This window comes from Podarcis pityusensis, assembly GCF_964106645.2.
Source record: "Podarcis pityusensis genome assembly, chromosome: 9".
In the NCBI taxonomy this organism is placed as follows: Eukaryota; Metazoa; Chordata; class Lepidosauria; order Squamata; family Lacertidae; genus Podarcis; species Podarcis pityusensis.
This window is the reverse complement of record NC_138034.1, coordinates 37,706,060-37,721,438: the sequence shown is the minus strand read 5'-3', so window position 1 is coordinate 37,721,438 and position 15,379 is coordinate 37,706,060.

The following is a 15,379-nucleotide window of genomic DNA, read 5'->3' as shown; positions in this document are numbered from 1 at the left end:
CTGACAACCAGTGCCACCCCCTGGACCCCTTGTAGGCAGGTGGGGGGGCTGGCTGAGGTTGGTGGGGCAGTGCCCAATTCACCTCCACTGGGCATGGAGAGTGTAGAGAAGTTGGTGGCAGCAGAGAGAGATCAAAATAAACCCAAACGTTAATAATAATAATAATAATAATAATAATAATAATAATAATAGGACCAATGGCTCCCATGAAGTATGCAAAGCATTGAAACTGCATCCTGATCAGGAAAGGTTGACCACTCCTACTTCCTGATCTTGGATGAGCTCTCCCTCATGCAAAAGTGACATGGGCTCTCACTACTTCTTCCTAGGATTACTTCTAAATCCTATCAAGCCCTTGGCCTCACTTGGCCTCAGCCTCCTTCATGCCCTACCAACCAGTCGAGCAGGAGAGAAAACCACCTCCGACATGCTGGAGGAACACGCTGTGCCTTCACCTGCAGCCCGGCTTTCCCCAATAGCTTTTGTTTCTTTGTTGCTGTCCGCAGAAAACAGCTAGAAAGTCTACAGATATAAATCAGGGCTAAGCAGACGGGGCGAGCCGATGCTGTGTCACAATGTATTATCTCTTGAGTTTGTGCCGCATGGCTGCTGGTGGTATGGAAACGCTGCAGAGCTGAAAAATAGGCTCAAGAACACAAGCCCAAAGAACATGAGAACAAGGTAGGATACCGGGTCTGAAAAATTCTCAAAGGGTGGGACATGGTCTGTAAGAACTGTGTGGGCTTCAGCAGCAGTCAGAAAGCAGTAGCCTAGGACTACTAAACAGGTATTTTAAGTAGGGATAGGGCCATAGCTTAGTGGCTGAGTTCATGCTTTGTATGCAGAAGGTCCCAGGTTCAATCCTTGGTGTCTCCAGGCAGAAATTCCTGCCTGAAACCCTGGAAAACTGTTGCCTGTTGACAGTGCTGTTATGTACTGAGTTATGAGCTGAATAAAGAGCATGAAAACCACTCTCGACTCCGAGTATATTTCAAGTACTAAGCTAGGTGGCCCAATGGTTTCACTTGGGGCAAGGCAGCTTCCTATGTTCTAAGTATATGGTTGATTCAGTGGTGTGATGCATATAGGTCTGTAGACTTTTCCTGAATCTTTTGACTGGTGGAGAAAAAAATATTATGTTGGCCACACTTGTGACACATGCAGTTGCTAGCCTGGTGGGGTTGGGGCGATGATATTTCCAAGATGGAGTCATCCGTGTATGAAAGCACCAAGGCTGTGCGCACACTGCTGTTTACTGCAGCTCCAGTGTGTTCCCGCTGTTGGTGTTCGAAGATGAGTTAACATGATGCAGGCCACAATCCATATGTATCCATGTAGTTTCTTGAGAAATACTGTGGATCGATGTGTTTCCCCTCAAACTAGCTTCCATCCTTTGTAAAAACGCAAGCAGTGGCTAACCTGAGGTGTGTACTGTGCATGTGCAGACAAAAGCTTTGTTGAATATGACAAAATCTTTGTTGAATAGGTTGGCGCAGGCAGGGAGAAACAAATCAGGTAATACACATGGGGTGAAGAAATCCCCGCCCTCTCTTTGGTGTGTGCAGCCATGTAAAATTGTGACTTTAAATGACCTTTCAAGTCATTTAGGAAAAAATGACCTTACTGCATTTTAAGCCACTAATGTATACATAATGCAAGTCAGTGTACGTCATGGTGTACCTTTATTCTTTTGGTTAAATTATCAAAAAGTTGTCACTCTTTAAGTCATCGTGATGGTGTCCTTTCAGGGTTAACCATGATTTCCTATTATAGATTTTATTCTACCAGGATGCTGGTAAGAATTGCATGTTTATTTTGCTCTGAATTCTATGCATAGGGAGGGACGTATATATAACCCAAGCCTTTGACTTATCTAGCATATCTTTGTTGTGGGTGTGTTAATTTATTTGTCTAAAAATTGCACATAAGCAGGGCCCTGTGCTCATCTTCCAGAACAAACATGTTAAGTATGTAAGGGCCAGGGGAAATAAACATTTATCTGATACAAAGCCTAGAAATTAAAGTCATTAGCAATCTTAATATATTATTGAAATGCCCATTATATATTACTTTACACATTATATGTATTATCTTTTGATATGCAGAAAATGCCTTAGTAATCTATTATTAGAGGCTTAAAGGATCACTTGGAGACTTAAAATCCTCTTAGTACACTGACAAAGATAACAGGATGTATCCTAAAAGACCCTGAAAGCATAGAAATCTACAGGTAAACTTGTTCCAGAAACTCAAATACATTAGCCTGGTGAAGCATGGATGTGCGGAGAAGTGGATATATTCAGCCTGTACATGACAAAAATTAAAATAAACATTTCTGACTCCTCTGATGCCAGCGGTGATGCTTCAGGTTGAAACAGTCTTTGGAGTTGCAGGGCCTGGTGTGGTCTGGAGGGGATTCCAATAGATTGAATCAGGGCTAAAGTTTTGGAAACGGAGGGAGGGTATGTACATTAACTAGATTCATAGAAAGTAGAGTGGGTTTTTAGATGGATCTGGAGTATTGCTGTAAAGCTTTCTATTACTTACTAACTAGGGAAAGAAGATGGGGGGCGCGCAATTCTGATGACTCAAAATAGCACCTAATGTTCCTCCAGTGGCAACAATACCTATCTCATCAATGAGAGCAATTTCACATCATAAATTGGTGGTAGGGGAGGAGAAATCCGTGTTTAAAAGGGATTACAGTGGTACCTCGGGTTAAGTACTTAATTCGTTCCGGAGGTCCGTTCTTAACCTGAAACTGTTCTTAACCTGAAGCACCACTTTAGCTAATGGGGCCTCCCGCTGCCGCCACGCCACCAGAGCACGATTTCTGTTCTCATCCTGAAGCAAAGTTCTTAACCTGAAGCACTATTTCTGCGTTAGCGGAGTATGTAACCTGAAGCGTATGTAACCCGAGGTACCACTGTACTCTCGATGAGCGCAGTCTCAGCCCATGCAAACCCTATGGGAAATGATGGAAGCAACCTGGGCTGCACGGGGCTTGTTCACTGCTTGGAAAACTTGCAAACCCATTTTGCAGCACCATGCTGAAGGGCTTTTTGCCACTTGCCTTCCAATTCCTTTGAGATTTCAGACCTTGAAGAAGTAGGCTTTTTGGCCTAACAGCCAAGGTAATCTTAAACCAGACCTAAATCTCTGTTGTCTGCTGGATGTTTTTGGAGAGAATTTTCAGCATGAAAATCCACCCAACATGTTCCCTGAAAGACACTTTTAAACAACAACAACAACAAAGTTTACCACCCTTTGTACAGTTGCATCAAAACCATTCCCCACCACTATTACCATCCTCGGGGTCACACATGATAATGTCACCCAGCTAAACAGCCAATCAGATCTGTCATTGTGACAAGTCTCTAAGGGTGAGCAAAACCAATTCAGAATGGGGAATGACTTCTTGTATTGCACTGTCCTTCTCTAGGTTGGTGAGCTAAGAACAGGGTCATACTTTATTTACTTCCTTACTTAGATACATAAGATAAACCTCTGCCCTTCACTATCAAAAGCCAGGGTGGTTTACAAAACACATTAAAATAAGACCATATTAGAAACTCTCTCACACTCTCTCTCTCTCTCTCTTTCTTTCTTTCTTTCTTTCTCTCTCCCACCCACCCACAAAAACACACAAATGCACAGGAAACTAAGTAACTACATATCACTAAAATGCTAGGAATTAGGATCTGCAAATGCTTGGTTGAATAAACAAATCTTCAACAGATACCAAACACAACTAAAGTTGGCGGCCATCTGTTGTACTGCAGCAGGCAGGGTGTCCCAATAACTGCAATAAGTACTGTACCAGCAGTTGATACTTCCAAGAGGCTGGGAGACTCGCTTCCATCACCCTCCCCAGCATTGGCCTTTTGCTGCTGCCAGCCTCCTCTGGAGTAAGGATCTGGGAACCAGCTGTATGTCATCTAGGCAAGTGAAAAGACCCTCCCATATGAGCTATATTTAAGCCAGGCTCCTTGGAGCGCAGGAAGACCAGGACCAGAAGCTTTATTTTGCAGTCCTTCTTCTTCTTCTTCTTCTGCAGACCCCAGGTTTACCATTCTAGAATCCCAGGGCTCTTATGTGCACATCCAACCCAATCTCACTTCTGTAGCACTACAGTAAGTACATAAGATTTTTGCAGTAGTTAATGCTTTGTTCAGAACATTCGCCATTCAGCTATTATTTTTACATCATGTTTTTGTTTGATTGTCTTGATTCTTCTCTTGGTTCTGCAAGAGATATAGCACATACAGTATCTCCAATAAGTATACCTGCCCAGTTGGTACTGCCAGGAGGCTAGGAAAGAGGCTGACCCTTATTGCCCTCCCTGACATTTGCCTTTTGCTGCTGCCAACCTCCTCTGGAGTAAGGAAGTGGGAGCCGGCTGTATGTGAGATGACCCTCCCCTCTGAAATGTATCTAAGGAAGGCTTCTTGGAGTGCAGGAAGACCAGAACCAGAAATTTTATTGTCAGTTAACTCTTGCTTTGTTTTGTATACTTAAATAATGAATTTATTCTGTGTTTATTAAATTGCTGATTTGACATTTTTAAATTTACTGACATGCTCTGCATTTTGATGTTTTAAAGGTTTCCTTCATGTATCCAGAGCCGAGGCCGTTTAGGGCTTTAAAGGTCAGCACTTTTGAATTGTGCTCAGAAAGTGAAAGCCAATGCAGATCTTTTAGGACTGGTGTTATATGGCCCAACAACAACTTTTGGCCATATGTTGTTATTCCAACAGCATTTGGGGTGAACCACATTGATGATTCCTGGTGTACTGAGAGGGTTTGGGATCCTAACCTTGCTTCTTTTAGCCTTCAGAACAGGGGTCAGCAAACTTTTTCAGCAGGGGGCCGGTCCACTGTCCCTCAGACCTTGGGGGGGCAGACTATATTTTTTGGGGGGAAATGAACAAATTCCTATGCCCCACAAATAACCCAGAGATGCATTTTTAATAAAAGGACACATTCTACCCATGTAAAAACATGCTGATTCCCGGATTTAATAGGCAATTGGGCCGGATCCAGCCCCCAGACCTTAGTTTGCCTACCCATGCTTCAGAAAGTTTGGAACAGGGCTTTTCTGCCTTCCCTTAGCCTCTGCACCCCTGAATTCCTATTCCTGGTTTTGGAAGACCTTTGTGTAATATGGAGGAGGGGAAAGCTGGCAGAATCTTCCTTATTCTGGGAAGGGAAGAACAACTTCCGATCCTTTGTGTGTCCAAACACACAATTGTTAAAGCAGCAGGAATCTCTATGCACATTTCTTCCTCTCAGTTGTCTTGTGGGGCAATGCAGGCTTGGTAAAATTCACATAGCTGAGTGCTTCTTAGATGGATTATAGGATTTATATAAATATTGCTTGACAGGAAACTGCTTACAAAACTGCAGCAAAGGAAATTGGTTTTGGTTAGAGAAGAACCTTATCAAGACTGACAGACTTCCAGCGATATACGAGACAGAAATATATTTTTTGCTCTTTCTTGTCAGGTTTTGTAAAACAAACTCTTGCTTTTACAAAAACCGAAATCTTCATCTGTTCTTAAGAATTGCTTTAATGAAGCATCAGAACAATATTTTAAAAGCACAAAAACTTCCAGTATAATGAGTGTTACTGGGGCTGTGTTTTCATATTGTGCATGTTATGGGCTAGCTGACTATAACACACACACACACACCTTACATTGCAAAAATAGCTGGCATCAACAAGACTGAAGGTATCCCAAGGTTTGCAGAGCTACAAAAGATCTTTAGAAGGAGAGGAACTAACCAGGGCGGGGGCTGGGGTTCCAAAACAACTCAATATGAGGATGCTTAGTAACCACAGAATGCTGAGTGTGTGTTGGTGGGGAATAAGAAATGGAAAGTTGGTTGGGAAGGTGGAATGGTGTATAGTATTTGTGGTATGGAATACTGAACATGAATGCTCCACACCACACACCCCAGTTATAATAACTTAGAATTGTACTATTGTATTTTAATATTTTGTTGGAAGCCGCCCAGAGTGGCTGGGGAAACCCAGCCAGATGGGCAGGGTATAAATAATAAGTTGTTGCTGTTGTTATAGAATGAATTATTATTCCTTCATGAGCAACCTCCCTTCTCCAGCCCACTTTCGCATCATATGAAAATATCTGAAGGTTACTGTATCTTTTTTAAATGGGGTAATAACAACATGGCTGTGAGGTTTACGAAAAGGATAATACAAGTAATGACTGGCTCTTTTCCATTAATATTATTTTTATTGCAACAATTAAATGGTTACTAGAAGCCCAAACTAAGCATTGTGTAGAATTTAAATGGCTCCTGCCTCAAGGGGCTGCCTATCTTGAAGCAAGTTCTATGGAAATCAGTGAGAAGGACCCTGAGTGCACATGAATATGGTAATGGTCAAGTAGGAGAGTTGTGACAAAGCAGTCCTTGACAAAGAAGTACTGATGTCCAGTCAAGGAAGGGTTAACAGTTAACAGACAGTGCTGAAAAAGAGACTTTTCTCCATAATTGCTCTCTGTCTCTGTAATATTCTGGCACATGCTTCTGGCATTTAAAGCAGTTCCACAACAACTTTATGTTGCTCAGTTTAAAAGTGTGGTAAAGTGCCAACAAAGACTTGAGTCAGAGTGGAAAATGTAGAGGAACCAATGCAGAAATGAAGAGGCTTTGGTGCTGATCCAAAATTGCTAATGTAAAAATTTCAGATAAATTTTAAGCGTTTAGAATTCCTGTGCGGTCTTCAGAATTTCTGTGAATGTAAGTCTAATTACTGATTCTGATGCTATAGGTTTGCAGTCTTTACAAGGGTTAAATGACAAACTGAACTGACCTTGAAATGCAAAAAGGCAGCACGTACTGAGAGCACTTCTTTCAGTTATGTTCTTTTTAAATACCTTATAACTTCACTATTACAGCAGTGTTATCGGTGCAGGCCAAAGAGTCACAATTTCCAACACACAAAGGTTTGTGTCCTTGGCAGGCATAGCCCATTTGATTGTTGATAACTGCAGTCACTCAGTTTGCATAACTCTTTAGATGGCTAGAGATTGTGTACTCCTGGGGCATAATCACATGTGCAGTGAAACACTGACAATGGCATCTTCTTGAAAGGGTGGGTAGGAAATAGCAATCCAGGCATTCTCTTAGGGGTTAGATTTTATCCATGCCCAAGGTAAATTTGGGTTCTGGTTAATCTGTCTCTCCTTTGGCTCTGGTCCATTTCCAAACTGAAGCCTGGTGAAATCTGCTGGGATCCTTAGTCATTTCCCCCCAATTGTTCCATGTCAGAAGTGGCTACAGCCTGGAAAAAGCTACACTGTCAATTTGTTATTAAAACGTAAAAAAGGTGGGATACTTCAATTTCACAAATAAAAAATAAAAAATCAATCCTAAAACATGCCTGGAGTTTCTGAATTGAAATTAGTGTCTGCCTGGCTCACTTCCCATTTGGAATCAATCTTGAAAATATGGAACAATTTAGATAAGTATCTGGTTGAAGCAGATTTCACCAGCATTCCTAGTAAGTGTCACAATTTGAACCACCCACAATCTTCTCATCCAAATAGTAATCTTTGTAACAAAGGAAGTTAGAAATTCCTACTATATTCAGCAGACTCATAGTTTGAGCTGTCAATGGTGACCAAGCAGGGCTGGTCCTACCATTAGGCAGAATGAGGCAGCCACCTCAGAAAGCAGATGCTAGGAGATTGGTAGGCAGCTGCAGCCCTCTCCAGCTATTTTTCCCTGTTGTGGCACACGGGCTGCCCTCTGCCCCATAAGCTGTGCTGCCTTGCATTCTCCAAGCTAGCCTGCTGCCCTCAGGTGTGATGGAGGATTCTCTACCAGTCCAGTTGGCTTCTGTAGGTATGTTCCATCTTGCCCTTTGCTTCAGGGAGAAAAATGTCTTGAGCCATAACCCCAAGATCCAAAAGATAGCATTTTTGGTGAAGGAATGAGAAAGGGGTGGGTTCAGCCACTGAAGATTTCTCTAACACATCAGTAGGGAACCTTTTGTTTTTCTGTTAAGTATAACATTTACCTGAGGTAAACTTGATGGTGAACAGGTCCAGAGCCGTAAGTGGGCTGGTATTTGCAGCACTGCACAGTTGTGTGTGTGTGTGTGTGTGTGTGTGTGTGTGTGTGTGTGTGTGTGTTTTCTTGCCACCCCATCTCTCTCTCTCTCTCTCTCTCTCTCTCTCTCTCTGCCACCTTATTTCTGTCTCTGTTATCACCTAGAGCTTATATATAATGTGCTCAGCTAAACATTTTAGCCAAAGGTAATTTATATATGCTTTTCAAAAGTCTGATATGACTTGCCATTTGTCTCCCCTCCCCTTGGCTAAAATATATAGAGAAGGATTCCAGGAGAGACGAAAAATGGACTACTCTGCTTCAGAGACATATTTGTGCTAGTTTAATGCCCTCCTTGGAAAGAGCCTGTGATTAGACTATCTAAAATAGCTAGTTTGAACTGGAAAATAGTGGTAATAGTGGGCTTTTTAAATAAGGTTTTTCATCTTTTCCAATCACTCTTGGCCTTTTAGAACAGTGGTTTACTTATTCTAAGAAGGTTAAATCACAACGGAGTCTAACCAAATGCTGAATTAGAGTGATTTGGGACTGTCAATCGCTTTGTTCATTTTCTTTAACTCCTTGTGCTGAAGAGGTTGCAGGGAAATTGAAACTGAGCTCTGAAGCTTGATGCTGTGGTCTACAGGATCACAAAATTAGCGGGGTATTTCTATTAGTACATATATAAATAATGAACATCAGGTGTCTGCTTTCATTTTAAAAAATAAAAGTGATTCAATTAGGTAACATTACACTCTGCACCACTGAGCCCGGCCCTCCCCCCTCTCAACCCTTGTCCATCATGGTTGCTTAGAAGTTGCTGGAATGGCGGGGGAGAGTTACCAAGTTGGTCCAGTGTGTGGTAAATGCATCCTTGAGAGATAGGTACCTACAGCTCTTAAGAAGGCGGCAGGGTGCCCATTCCTCAATAAACCCATATTGGACCAGGAAGTGCTATGTGCAGGTTCTGAAAAGGTGCTCAAGAAGGTAGTGGCGGCTCAGCACCATATACTGATAATCTGGACCCTTCCATTCTGGGTTCAGGCCTGGTTTCAGAACAAAATCAGGCTTGGTTGTCTTGATGGATGACTTGTTATCAGATGAGGGGCATGATGAGTGTGTCTCTGCTCATTCTTGATGTTTCAGTGGCATTTGATATTTTTGACCATGGTCTCCAGCTCGATCAGCTCTGTGGGCTGGGAGCTGGGGGTAATAATAAATAATAATAATAATAATAATAATAATAATAATAATAATAAATTTTTACTTATACCCAACCCTCCCTGGCCAGAGCCAGGCTCAGGGTGGCTAACACCAGTAAAATAAAATAAAAACATAATAGGGAAGGGGAAAAAACAATTTAAAATACATGTTAAAAATACAATTTAAAATGCAGCCTAATAATAGCCCATAGATCAAAACCATAAGGGGAGGGAAACATAAGGGTCAGACTGAGTCCAAACCAAAGGCCAGGCGGAACAGCTCTGTCTTGCAGGCCCTGAGGAAAGATGTCAAGTCCCGCAGGGCCCTAGTCTCTTGTGACAAAGGTAGCATGTTATGATGCTTCCACTTCTGCCTTCAGGCTCCTCTCCATGAAGTAGCATTGGTAGACTCCTCCATGACCCCATGGAAGCTGAACTGTAAGGTTCTGCAGAGCTTCATCTAGTCCAAAGTGCTGTTTAACAACCATTGGAAGTGGTCCTTAGGAGATTAGGAGCGAAGTGTCACGGGTATGCTGATGACACCCAGCTCTTTTTTCCTTATCATCTGAGTAGAAGAGGTTGTGCAGGTTCCAGAGAAAAACGGGGAGCTGGAGAAAGACAAAACCGAAGCTGAATCCTGATTGAAGCACTGTGGATAAGTAATTCTTGGGGTCAGGAATTGGACCTGCTTGTCCATTTTGGATGGGGTTGCATTCCCTCTAAAGGAGTGGCTGTGTCATTTACGGCTGCTCCTGGATCCACCACTTCCATTGGTGGCACAAATGACTGCCACTGCAAAGAGCACCCAGAAGTGGCTCTCTGGGCAGGACAAAGCTGCTAGGCTAGCTGGCATTAAGAAGGTCAGGGCAGGTAAATGGTGATGACCTAGGTGGAGACTGAATGAGTGAAGAGATCAGAGGATGCACAGGGGACTGTAAGACGGACAGGGCCAACTAGATGTAATTATGTAGATACATACAGGAGATTGAGATCTGGAAGAGAAGAGCAGCAGGAGAGAACAACTCTTTCTGTTTTCTGCTTAACACCCTCACAAAGGTTCCTTCTTTATAATTTCCACCTGCATGAAACGCAACTGGGAAGGTGGGCTTGAGTGGTAAAATGGTGCCCGTCCCCTGCTGCTCTTCCATTCTGATCAGTTGTCTATGCCTGTTTTTCATTGGACTCCACCCACCAAATAAACCCCCCACCCTCACAGGAGCCTCTTCCACCTATCTATCTGCATACACAAAAAATCCAGTTTTGCCCTCTGTAAAGACTGCAGACCTGCTCAATATGTGCTCTTTTCTGTCATTTGTCATTGTGGGAAATGAAGCTCATCGATTCGTTCAACATTCACAGCCTCTGGGTTATGTACACATTAGATTTCAGCTTCCTTTTACATGGTGAGTGCTGCGTGGCCTTTGACTGCCCCAAGTCTTGAGGTTTCCTTCTCACTAGTTGGGAAAGGTGCAGGGCTTTGCTCAAAGGCTGAATTAAAAAGGAAGGGGGATACTGCTGGCAAGCATGCTTTTCACTTCTGTTGTCTCCTTCAGCTAATCTCCTCTGCTTCCTCTCCTCTCAGTTGCTAGGCATGTGCAGCTTTCACAAGAAACTGCTTAGTAAATTATTAATTGGCTAACACAATGCAACCTCAAATGTACCATTCGCTGCCCATCCATCCACCAGCCTCAGTTAATTTTTGCACTAGAGAAAAAAGCTCATTATGTTCTTTCATATCACAGTACATGGATACTACCGTATCTTCCAAGATAGCAATCTATTGCCATCAGTTTAACTTTACGGTGGTACCTTGGTTTACAACCATACTCTGTTCCTGAGGTCCGGTTGTAAACCAAAACAGGTTGTAACCCAAGGCACGCTTTCGCCAACCAAAATGGGTTGTAATCCAAAAATGGCCTCCCCCCCCAAAATGGGTTGTACGGTAATCCAAAAGGAAAAAAAGAAAAAATGGATTGTAATCCAAAAAAGGGGACACACACTTCCAGGTTTGACGTGGTTGTAATCCAAAACAGTTGCAAACCAAGGTACCACTGTATCCTAATTGGAAAAGCCAGAGATTGGTCTTTCACAATGGATATTACGCTTCATTTTGAAGTACTTTCTAAACATTTTGGGGAAGCTGCAGTAGATGTTTAAAAGCACTGAAATATCACACACACTAGGCAACAGTGTTCCTGCCTTCTTAAGAAAGCCTTGTATTATATACAATATTCATTTTTCAATTTGTTCTCCTTGCTCCCTTTGAGCAATGTGCCTTTGAAGTTCAAGGCGTTACGCTGTAAATCTGCCAAAGCTTCAGGACTGAAGTGGCAGTTCAACTCTTCCTAACCCTCTCAGGGGATCTCTCTCATCTCCCCCCCTCCCCCCTTTTGCCTTTGAAAATATCTAGGTTTTCAGGCCCAAAACCAAGCAACAATTTTATGGGCTAATTTGATACAGCTTGCTCATATCTAGGAAAAGTAGGTAAAATGACATTGGCAGCAATGAAACGTAGTAGGTTATTATTGTCTCCCTGGAAAAATTCCTAATCTTTTCTAAAACAGATTATTTATGCCTTAACATAATTAAATCACAATCAGGATGGGGTGGGGGGAAGATGAAGAAAAGGTACACATTCACAGTCTTTCTCACACCCCCAATCTTTCAAATCAATTTTATACACGGAGCAAGGATTCAAATATGCACTGATAACTATGGGACTAGAATAAAAAGGTGGCATATATTACATTTTTAACCACTTTCTACAAGGTGTCTCAACATGATTTACAAATCTGTAAAACACAACACAATAAAAAATGAAAAACTAAATACATTAAAACAAAATTCTTAAAAGTGCTCTTCCAACACTAAGGATGAATGGTACCTCAGCCCACTAAAAGATGGCTGCTACAGAACAGGGCAGAATCATACCACAGTATGATCCAAATTAATGACTACATACCGTACATACTCTTGGTACCAGGTAGGTGAGGGAGGGAGGGAGGGAGGGGAAAGGTCCACCATTTGCTGCTATGGCTCACAGCAACTTCTTTGGATATGCTAAATTGTGGTACTTAGCTAGCTAGCCAAAGTCATTATTTTGACAAAGGAACTGGTTTGGCAGTTCTTATATGTTCTTATACACATTTTTCCCTCACAGCTATATGATCACAGGTTTTGGAAGGGGCCCAGGATATTATCCAGACTGACACACCCACCCCAAACTCATAACAATATTATACGGTAAATCACACCCATTTCCTATAAGAAATTACCCTGTTGTGGGTAGTTTTATTTATATGAGGTATCCTCTATGGGAAAGTGTCTTTTTCTATCCTTAGTTTCAACAAAGAAAATGAAAATAAGACATAATTATGGTTATATGTTCTTTTCACGTAGTGCATTCCTGTCTCCAAGGAAAAGACAGCTTATATAGGCTTTGCATACATAGGTCACTGAACATCTGTCAGATGGTTGCTAGTGTTACTTTATGCTTCAACCACCTTGGGCTAGAATATGACCTACTTGTGTTGCTTCAAAGATGAATGATCTTGGTCAATGAACCGAATCATTATCAGTTCCCACCTTTAAAATACACAAACATGGAAAATGTGGATACTTGATTTTTTTAAAATCTCACCATCTCCTCTTCCCTGTATTTAGGAAATATAAAATATTTCTTAATTTGATGAGAGGTTGGAATTGGGGGAATAGTGTAATGTTATTTGGATGGTTTACGCCCACTGCATTGCATGGCTCACTTGCTTGCACAATATCTTCTTACACAACACTATCAAACTGATAGTTACGTAAATTCAACTAACAAATATACCCACAACGTAACTGGCAGCGTTTAACTACATAAATTTTTTATACATAATGTAAACATAACTCTTTTCACATTATCTAGTTGAGTAGAAGCAATTAAGGACCAACATTTAGAACAGGAAATACAAACAGATCAGTTCTTATATACGTAATGTCCAAATAGAAACTTTTGTGTTCCAAACGTAACAACTTTAAGAAGCAGTACTTGCAAAAGATGAACTTTTCCTTGTAATGTTCCACATCTGCCTTTGCAAAGTATGGTTGTTGTATGCAGCTGCTGTATGCAGGTATTGGACGAAGGATACAAAAGATCTTAACATGTGCCTTTGCAACATATAGTTGTTGTATGCTGGTATCAGACGAAATACCGGTAACTTAAACGTGACAAGGATTCCCGGAATAATACCTTGTTTCGCCCTGCTGGGCTTCGTCAGCCGAGCATACTCTAAATAATGCAGATAAACATAATAATGTAGGTTTTTTACAAATTTAAAAATAAAACATATAACACAGATATTGAACAATGGCTCTACATACCGTATTTTGTGTATCAGAGACATGGAACGAGTGACATGGCGGATACCGCATTAAACAACCAGTAGTACTATGTTGCACAGGACACGGGTGGCGCTGTGAGTTAAACCACAGAGCCTAGGACTTGCCGATCAGAAGTTTGGTGGTTCGAATCCCCACGACGGGGTGAGCTCCCGTTGTTTGATTCCTGCTCCTGCCAACCTAGCAGTTTGAAAGCACGTCAACGTGCAAGTAGATCAATAGGTACCGCTCCGGCGGGAAGGTAAACGGCGTTTCCCTGCGCTGCTCTGGTTCACCAGAAGTGGCTTAGTCATGCTGGCCACATGCGGAAGCTGTACGCCGGCTCCTTCGGCCAATAAAGTGAGATGAGAGCCGCAACCCCAGAGTCGGCCACAATTGGACCTAATGGTCAGGGCTCCCTTTACCTTTACCTTTACTACTATGTTTGCTTTTTTTAGAGAGAGACAATGTTCTAATTACAGGTGGCAGCAATCTACAGCAAAGTTTTTTCCTCTTAATGTGACCCCCTTGAAACCACCATGTTCAACGTAAATTTTTTAAGGTTATCAATGGTATATCAAGATATTAATAATAACTCATAGAAAACAACTATACTCTATTTCTGTATTTAAACATGAAGGATGCAAAGAATCGAGCAGAAAAATAAATCTGGTTTGTTTCTGCATAAGGATCTTTTTGGCTTGTTCTACAGGTCCTTGATACGCCCAGATCACAAAGAATGTTAAATCCTCATCTGAATGTGATGCTTGAATAAAATGTTGCACTAAAGGCGCGTCGACAACACTGTTTCTGTTTCTGATTCTGGAACGGTGTTCTGATATTCTTACTTTGTTGCACAATGTCTTCAGCATATTTTCGGGATTCTTTTATAGTAAAACTGACCTTGCGGAAACCAGACAAGCTTGGCTATATTGTCATTTGAGTTAGTGGTGCTTTGAAGTTGGACACAAAATTATTTCTAAGCAAACCTAACGCATAGCCTGCTTCTCAAATGCAATCCTCAACGCCATATACACAACAAATGCAAACAATGACTGCAATATAAAATAAAATAACATGTCTGTGTCCACAAGAAGGTGTTAATTTGTATGTGGGTGCAGTCATGAGCACTTTCCATCTTATGCCACTGAAATCTATCTTAACGTTTCCTCTCTACACCAGTGGGCAGCCCTTGATGGGATGTACAGTGGTACCTCAGGTTAAGTACTTAATTCATTCCGGAGGTCCATACTTAACCTGAAACTGTTCTTAACCTGAAGCATCACTTTAGCTAATGGGGCCTCCTGCTGCCGCCGTGCCCCTGGAGCACGATTTCTGTTCTCATCCTGAAGCAAAGTTCTTAACCTGAAGCACTATTTCTGGGTTAGCGGAGTCTGTAACCTGAAGTGTATGTAACCTGAAGCGTGCGTAACCCGAGGTACCACTGTATTCGCACTGTGTGTTGTTGTTTCCTCCCTTTAATTAATATTTCCTCACCCACCATAAGTTCTGGAAACCTGAAGCTGGAAACCTGTGTGCAAATTTTTGTTTACCTGTTTATTTCTTTTGAAGTACAAGTTTTTAAATTTGCACTAAAGAGCAGTTAATAATGATGATAATGATGAATGTCTTTATTGTTCCAAGTCAGGAAACCTGCAATCTGTTGTGTGCATGTCTACAGAAATTTGATGAAGTGTATGCACATTTATTTTATTCATTTTTTAAGTACAATTTTC